Genomic DNA, 9,724 nt, shown 5'->3' on the forward strand with positions numbered 1-9,724 from the left:
GCCATTTGTATGTCTTCTTTGGAAAAATATCTATTCAGTTCCTCTGCCAATTTTTTAACTGGGTTATTTGGGGATTTTTTGCAACTGATTTGTGTGAATTCTTTATATATTTTGGATATCAACCCCTTATCAGATATATGACTTGCAAATATTTTTTCCCACTCTGTAATTTGCCTTTTCATTTTGTTGATGATTCCCTTTGCAGTGCTCCCTTTGCTGTGTAGAAGCTGTTTAGTTCAATGTAGTCCCACTGTTTATTTTTGCTTTAAGTGTCAAATAAAAAGAATTGCAAAGACTGATGTCAAGGAGCAAAACTGATTTTTGACATACAAATGATTTCACTGGCAGAAACAGTGGAATTACCCAACAGCTAAATAGAGTTGAATAGCTCTGCGTTTACAATCTGCAAGGATAATCTGTCAGTATATTTTACTTTATATAAGAAATTAGAATTGGTTATTTGAACAAGTTGGTTAAATGGAAACTGAATAAAGTATTAGTTCTAGAAGAAACTTGAGTTATGTCAAGTTTTGTGAAACAGTTTTTGGAAAGCATTTCTAGATTCCTTTTCATGATCATATTTACAAACCATTAAATATTATCTGGGTGTTTCCCACCTAATTAATTAAAAATTATTTTCTAATGATCAAAAAACTGGAATGTCATTATAATTTTTCACCCATCTGAACTATTTTTTTCAATTTGTAAGAAGGATATGAACACATTAATCTTCTAGCATAATAATATCTATATATATATTATCAACCTGAAAAATGGACACATAAATACTATCTAAGTCACTATTGACTTGGGGTAAGTGCTTTTATTAATGACTATAATTAAGGATTGATAACATGATAACATGAAAATTTTATCATTCTGTCTTTGTATATAATCAGCTATCTCAGGATGAAGATATGGAATAAAACTAGGTAAACTAGATAATAGATCCTTACTATTCATAGACCTTATTTATTTATTTTTTCTATTCATAGACTTTATACTGAGTCTCATGCTAATACCAAAAATAATAGCCATGATTTTCTGAGTTCTGGCTATGTGCCAAGCATTGGGCTAGGCTCTTCAAATACTTTTATTTTAACTTTACAATGACCTTAAGAGGTATGTATCATGATCTTTATTTTATAAATATGGAAACCTAAAATTAAAAGTTCAAATGAACTGTCCAAGATCAAAGAGCTACTAATTTGTAGGATGGGGATTTTAATCTAGCTCAGTTTGACTCCCCAAAACTCTGTTGTTTTCACTTTAACCTGTTCCTTCTAAAACAACAGCATGACTAAAACATCCTAGCGCAACTAAGAGCAAACTTAAAATTTCCAGCTAATGAGACCAGCACTTGGTTTCTGCTCTTCTGTGATTTCTACTGAAGAGGACTTAAAGAAGAATACTGTATGAGAATATAGTGTTGACTGTGCAAGGTGCTAAGCTTTATAAGAAGTTTAAAACACCAGATTTTTTTTTCTCTTTGTATGCCCTACTCAGAAGCTTCCATAATAAAATTACTTTCCTAAAGCATATGGCCTTTTTATCTTTTACACTAGTTAAAAATGTTTATGATGAAGTCTAACTTTACTCACATTCCATATGTTTGCTCATCTCAAGGAGAAGCTCTACAGATTTTGTCTGAAGCAAAGAATTATGTTTCCCCTAATACCATATAATATAGGCATTGGCAGAATATGGGATTATAAAATATGAAACAGAGGAATTTGGAGTTGATAGTAAGCATAACTTAACTGGGGATAGCAAAGATCACTGAAGGAAAAGATCATTGAAGGAAATAAAATTTCAGAAAAGACATTCATCAGTCATTTACCCATTACCTATTTTATCTATAGCTCTATTTAACTATTAGTTGGTATAGATTGTTTTGATTATGGATAAAGAGGACAGAATAGTTTCCGAGGAAAATAACGTACAGGTAAAGACCCATCTATGATTTTTTTCAGTTTCCTCCTCTAGTTAAGGTACATGATGTGGGTATGACCTGCCTCTATGATACTGCTAAGGAAACAAGTGTTCAATAAAATCTCTTAATTTTATCAGCTAGACCCATCTCTAGGTTATGCAAGTGACTTGAAAAAGCTACAGCAGGGACAGTCAGATAGATTGTGCCCATGAGAGTGTCTTGGTACTGGTAACAAACATAATGATACCAAGATGTCAGTAGTCATGATAACAAAGATCTTCATTCAAACACAAAATATGTCATTTTTTTAATTATGAAAAACCATTTTTAATTAAAATACTATAGATTGGATTATATTATTGGAAGTTTCACTTGCCAAAAAAGGCTTGTATCCTTCTATTCAGCCCAAAAAAACACAAAAATCAGGGGGTTACTACTGATGGATCTGGGTAGAAAAATCTTTACACAAAGAGCACCACAGGCTCAAGTGAGAACATTTAGATTCTTGAGTTCCCTTTGTTCATGTTATATCAATCCCAGCCAAGACTTTTTAGTGACAGTTATAATTATTTTACAACTGCCTTGGAAGCTTGTCATATTGCAGCACTTACAGAGATGTTATCATAATAGCCTGTCTCAAGAAAGCTTCAGCGAAGCTTTAAAATTAAAGCTCACCAGTTGGCAAAGTCACAAATTGATAAAGTACAAGTGAATTGGAAATTCACCAGGTAAACAAAAGCTCCAATTCATTTAAAAAACAATGAAAATAGGTCACTGATTTCATATGTGCCAATCACAACAGAATTCTAAAATAAATCCAAGTAACTTCTTACTAAGGACTTAAATAAAATCTTTAAATAATTTTGAGGCAACATGACAAAAATACATAGTTGTGCCAGACACACACAAACAAATGATAATATGAATATGCACACAGTCTTCTTAATGCCTTCAAAAGCCTCCCAAATCAGCTGAAAGGGAAAAGAATCTCACCATCAAGTACTGCCAGATCTAGTGAGAGAATTGTTTACTGTATGCTGCAAAACAAGCAGACCGTGGCCCAGGGGAGCGAGTCATCATAGCTCTTTAAACAGCCTATCTATATTACTTCATGACAACTATGAGCCCAGCACCTCCAGATCTGTGTGATGTGGCTGGGTCACCGTGAATCTGCATGATCTCATCTCCTAGGTTTAGGTCTGACTGTTTCTGCTGGCCAGGCACAGAGTTTTGCAACTTATTTGGGTACATGATACTGGTGGTAATGATGTCAGGTAAGTTTTTCCACAATGTAGGCATTTCTCCTAATGGCGTTATGATCTTCCAAATTCAGTGATGAGGCTACAGAGTTTCCTTGTGATGCTTTGCATCTTACATTTATCGCTAATATCTTATCGACTCATCACGTTGCCGTGTGATTTTAGGATGGTGTACTGAGCAGTGTTTCCAATTTATGGTAGGAGAATAAGAGTTTTGCCTTTCTTCATTTGAAAAGTTTTGGCCCAATTAGCAGCATGATTTGGATCTTAAGCAAATAATGTTGAACTGAACAAACTAGCAAAATAGTATTTTTACCCATGGCACTGGAGAAGTCATTTAAGCAATATTTATAAAAGTAGATTATTTGTATCCACAGATTGAACAGTTGCACTTTCAGCCTGAAAGTCTATGAGTTAATTTATAATTTTTCTGAAACTCAAATTTGAATCATATACATTAAAATGTGCAAGAGTGAGTTTCTTAGCTCACGAATAAGCAAAACAAATATTCATCTCTCAGTATTACTTATTCTTTATCTATGTATACATATTTTTATAGGGGTAGGGAAAATCACATGTTCCAATTTGAAAATGGAAATTCATAGAGGTCCTATGAACATCTCTTGCAAGAATCAAAGATCTACTGACAGATGGCAAATATCAAGAACCCACAGCAAATATATTTTAATAATCATTCTCTCTTCTGGGATTATATTCAACCTAAGCTTCTTTCTTACACAGCCCTTCTGGTAACCATTACCAATCTGTCAGAACAGGCATGAGAAATAAGAATCTATTTGCTATCCCTTGTATACTATATATAAAGAGGCACTGGCAAGGTCTCCTTTATTTTGATATTTCTCTTTCCATTTTAGTCCTTTGCAATCTAATGTTATTAATAAAATGAAAAACGTTAATTGCATTAGAAGAGAGATGGAATATTTAGAAAAAGGAGCAACAGAATTATTCCCAACTGTAAATGATTTAATACCTTCAATATTTACAACTGCCTTGGAAGCTTATCAGCCTTTAAAGCCATCTTAAAAACCTTTAATGTGAAAAAAGGTGCTGAATGGCTATAATCTACACAATACCTTATGGACATAAGTATCCATTATTTCACTTCAAATTTAACATTCAATTTAACACATTCTTATTTCCTAAACTTCTTCCAGAATTGCACACTCACAAAAGGACCTGGCAGTCACTATTGACTCTCTTACAAAGCATACAAAATTAACTGTAGTACCCTTTTTAATGTGATTTGTGGAGTTTTATATTTGATATCATAGATTTAATGTAGGTTGGTTATGGTTAAATTTAATCTATTTAAGTGAAATCATAGTGATTTAAGTATTTATACACAGAGTGTGTTGGGTATTTGATTTAGGTCAACTTAGGGAAGTTCCCTTGGCCTTCACCTACAGTGCCATGGGTCTTCTTGACTTTAACTTTTAAGCTTCAACTTTTGAGTTGATGTAAAAAACAAGAAAAAAAAAAAAAACCCTGCCAATTTCAAGAAAAGAAATAGAATGCACACATACCCATTTACAATTAAGTCTCTAAAAGATGACTTAAGCTAAACCAGAAGTCTTTCTTAAAGAAAAATACTATGTGTAGTCTATTTTTCTGAGTCATAACATTTTTTAAAGGATTTTATTTATTTGACAGGCAGAGATCACAAATAGGCAGAGAGGCAGGCAGAAAGAGAGAAGGAGAAGCAGGCTCCCTGCTGAGCAGAGAGCCCAATATGGGGCTCGATCACCAGGACCCTGAGATCATGACCTGAGCTGAAGGCAAAGGCTTTAAACCACTGAGCCACCCAGGCACCCCCTGAGTCATAACGTTTTCAAGGCCATTCTCTATTGAAGAGATTTTTTAAAGTACTTCTTATCATTATTTTATTTTATAGAGAGCCAGTTGGATTTCTCAGTTGAAATGTCAAATTTATAATTAGGATTCTTATGATACAAAGTTTATCTTGCCTAAAGACATAAGTACCTTTTCAAAGATTTGAAATCTGTAATACACCAATTAGATAAACCTCCACTGAATGTTCCATGTATAAATTAATTTTATACAAATTTTTCCTTTTGATGTTCTAATAAAATAATAAAGTATTTTGAACAGTGAACTTTCAGATTTGTAAGGCAAAATTTATGAGATTGTATAATTTATTTAGATAAAAGATTGAATTTTGCCTGATTCCCTTTAATATAAAGGGAAATATTTATTATAGTATTATAATCATTATCACTAAAACAAGAATCACTTATTTACATTTTAAGATATGATCCTTCAATACAACTTTTTTATGCGTTGTTTCTAAAACTTTTTTGTATCTCTGAAGTAAAATGATTTTTCCCTTTTGAGTTATAGAATTAAGTCCATCATTTAAAATAATGAGTTTTAGTAATTTTTAAAGTTAGCTCTAGTGATTAACATTAACTCTAAGCAGAAATTTTAAATGTCATGAGACTATATCTATACAACAAAAATTAAAAAGAAATCATCCTTATTTCTTCAATTAGTAATAAAATTTACTAATGTGATTGTTTCCTTTTCATCAAATAAGCTACTCCTATGGTCATAACCATTGTTTTACTATCTTCATATTTTCCTTTGTTTTATAAATATGTTTGGCAAAAATAAAAATGTAAAGTTTCAGAAAATGATTTCAATATTTCATATACACAGAATATAATGACTTGTGTTTCAATAAAATGCTATGAATAAAAAGGGATTTAAATTAATAAAGAAGAAACTGGGTCAGTTAAAATAATTCTCTTTCAATTACAGGGTTAAGAAATCTCATTTATTCAGGATTTTTATTACTTTAGAATTCATGACAATTAGGGCAATGACTAGATTGAAGTTGAAGTTATATTATCTTTGAAGGAAAATTTCACTCTTTAACACAGTCAACTTTCCCCTATATCTTTTTTTTTTTTTAACTTCTAACTTTCTACTGGCCTCCTGCTCCCCAAAGAGTACCCGGCTTCTGCTCCCTCAAAGCCTCAAAACTTGTATTATTGGTCTTAGACATTTTATCTACCACAGTTCTGCAGATGGTGGTCTTTTGGATGGTTTGAGTGCAGTTTCATTTGTCCAGCATGTTACCCAGATTGAAGTCCTCTCTGTTTACCAGCAGGCAGTGGTAGGTGGTGATCTCAGCCTCCAGCTTGACCCTAATATTCATCAGGGCCTCCTATCCCTGGGATTAGTACTGCCCTTCTGTGCAAATCTGGGACAGCTCCAACTCCAGGTGCATCAGGATCTCCTTGAGCTACTCCATTTGCAAAGCATAGCAGGACTCCACCTCCCTCAGGTTGTTCTCCAAGCTAGCATTTAGATTTCTCATCAAGTCCTGGTGGGTCTCCAAGGACTGGGACATACATTTCCACTCCCTGAGCATCATTTCAGCTGCTCCTATTTCAGTGTCCTACATAGGGACCACTGTGGTATTCTCCTCATTCTTTTGAGATCAGTACTTGTCCAGCTCTCTGGATTCTCCCAAGCCAGGTCTGCCTGTCTGCCATGTTCTTTCTGAGATACTAATATTTGGGGCATCCAACTCCATAGTCAACCAGAGCTGACCATCTGTTTTTAAAGACCTTTAATTTCTCCTTATGGTTCTTTATGAAAAACAGCTCTTCCTTGAAACTTTCAATCTCCATGTCCAGCTGTAGTCAAGTGACCATTGGTGTCATCAACAACTTTTTGAAGTCCATGGATGTCACTCTTCACAGACTGGTGCATGACCAGCTCTGTCTTACATTTGACTCTGAAGTCATCAGCAGGAAGAAGGGCAATCTGCAGAATTATGTAGGCATTGTCCACAGAATTTGTAAAGATCTGAGTCCTCAACCCCTTGATAGTCTTGAAGTAATGTCCTCAGTCCCTCACTTGGGTTCGTTTCTTACCTAGGTATTCCCAGATTTTGATCTGCAGTCTCTGGTTATCAGCCTTCCAGCTCCTCACCTTCTCTATATATATGATGGCAGACAGTTATTTAGTTCTTACACAGTCCCCTTCTCACCTGGATGCACCCTATGCCCACCAGGCCCCTTATCATCCCCATGGACATGAACCAAGACTTCCAGCTGGCCTAAAGCTGGTGGAAAAAGACACCAAGATCTATAAGCCCTTCTCCAAGTATCTGCACAGATTCTGGGCATGCTGCTGAGAAGCTGGACCCAGTATCTGGGTAACTGCATGGAGCTTGGGGACTGAAGGTGAAGTGAGTGGTGAAGTTCATACTGTTCCATGAAGAAGAGAAGATGCCAGAATTCAGGTTTGGGACACCTCTCCTATATATTTTTATCCCTTGTTATGAGTATGCTTTTGTTTTAGTAAGCATCAGTAGAAACTGAAATTATAATTTGTGATTAAACAAACTACATGGATGATGAAAGGCTTTTAATTTGTCCATTATTAATGCATTCTCACACTTAACTGCTTCTCCTTTGGTTTGCCCCATTGACTATGGTCCTCAGGAGGAAAGAAAGGGATAGACTATTACTATTTGTGAGAGATCAGCTACATGTATACTCAGGATCTGTTCTTAATCATTTATTTAATCATTCTTTCATGTTCAATGAAAAGAGCTATTCTTGGGGCGCCTGAGTAGCTCAGTAGGTTAAGCCTCTGCTTTCGGCTCGGGTCATGATCCCAGGGTCCTGGGATCGAGCCCCACATGGGGCTCTCTGCTCAGCAGGGAGCCTGTTTCCCTTCCTTTCTCTCTCTGCCTGCCTCTTTGCCTACTTGTGATCTCTGTCTGTCAAGTGAATGAATGAAATCTTTTTTTTTTTTTAAGATTTTATTTATTTATTTGACAGAGAGAGATCACAAGTATGCAGAGAGGCAGGCATAGAGAGGAGAAAGCAGGCTCCCCGCTGAGCAGAGAGCCCGATGCGGGACTCGATCCCAGGACCCTGAGATCATGACCTGAGCTGAAGGCAGCAAGGCAGCGGCTTAACCCACTGAGCCACCCAGGCACCCCAAATGAATGAAATCTTAAAAAAAAAAAAAAAAAAAAAAAAAAAAAAGCTATTATTTTTGAAAGAAACTGTGCTAGGCTTAAAGGGGCCCAATAAACAAGGTAAAATCTTTGTTGTGTCTTTGTTTTCTCATCTGTAAAACTGGATTCAAGTGGTAGTCATCTCCTTGGGTTGTAGTAATTAATAATTCTAAGTAACATGTTGAATAATTTTATCACATGGAAAGTGCTCAATAATATTAGCTTATTCACATTATTCTCATCATAGGCTGTGAAGAAAATATTTTAATATTCCTGCAGTGTGCTGACTCTCTATACATTGTGTTGAACTTTGAGGTTCTGGGCTATGAGCAACACCTGGGAAATCAATTTACAATGTATAAATAGTGAGGGAACTCAAGAGATATTTACATAACTTAGGAAGTATGTGCTTACATTACAAGAGACTGAGACTCAGGATCTTAGAGACATCTCTAGGTCATGTTAGCTGGAGATGATGAGGTTTGCTTGCCTACTGAAGAGATTTATATTTATATTTATATTTATATTTCAAAAGGTTGGAGAACCCATTACCCTTTTCTTCCTATCTGGAAGGAACAGAAGTTTTTCTTTCTTCCCTCATTTTTTTGATATGTACAGAAGGTAGCTTTCCTATAGTATAGAGGCATCTAAAATCCATTTTCTTTCAACCCCTCACCTGTCATGGACTGTGAAGTCACTCTCATGGAGATTTTACTGGTTGTCTTTCATTGTGTGCTACAGGAATAAACATCAGAGTGAAGGGTCACAACAACAGCTACTAATGACTGGTATGTTTCTAATCCAGAACATCATAGGTGCACATTCAGGATAAAATTAGTAACATCGATTATTCCAAACCAAAAACCATCATTATCATTATCATCATGTCAGAGACTAGCTACAGTCTGGCTGCTAGATATGCAAAAATTGGTATCTTTTCTTCTTGGGCTTTGTTGCGTATCAGTACAGTCAGATAACTAAGATATGGCCAACAGAATGCGGGCAGAAGTAAATGCCACTTCTAGGCCCATAAAACCTACTCTGAAATTCCCTGCATAGTTTCCCTTCTTTCATCTGCTGGATGGAAACAGAAAATCCAGAGAGATAGTCAAATCTTAGATGTTAATCATGCCATTAGATGGAAAGAGCCTGGATTCAGCAAAACTATGTAAAGGAGCCTTCCACTAAACCTACCCTACCAATTGTCATTATTCTTAGATACATGTGAAATAAATCACTTCGTTGTGAGAAGCCTCTAAGATCTGCATATGGAATGGAGGATGTTATAGATTTCAGCCTGTGTTAATAGAGAAATTGAGTCTTATTAATTATTTTAAAAGATTCATAGCTGTAGGTGTGTGGGGCGGGGGAAGGACCAGTGGAGCTCTTTGTACCCTTTCCTTTCCAAAGGAATCCAGATAATTAGCTATGACTCTAGACCAAGAGCAAAGGATAGACAAAAAGTAAAAGTTTCTGTAGATAATGTGTGAAGAGAGAGAAGGAGATAGGAAG

The 9,724-nt window shown here is 35.4% G+C and overlaps 1 pseudogene; it reads right to left on the minus strand.

Annotated features, from left to right (window-relative positions):
• Positions 1-6,139: 6,139 nt before the first annotated feature.
• Positions 6,140-9,421, minus strand: LOC131824516 (keratin, type I cytoskeletal 18-like; annotated as a pseudogene).
• Positions 9,422-9,724: the final 303 nt, after the last annotated feature.

This window comes from Mustela lutreola, chromosome 1 (genome assembly GCF_030435805.1).
Source record: "Mustela lutreola isolate mMusLut2 chromosome 1, mMusLut2.pri, whole genome shotgun sequence".
In the NCBI taxonomy this organism is placed as follows: Eukaryota; Metazoa; Chordata; class Mammalia; order Carnivora; family Mustelidae; genus Mustela; species Mustela lutreola.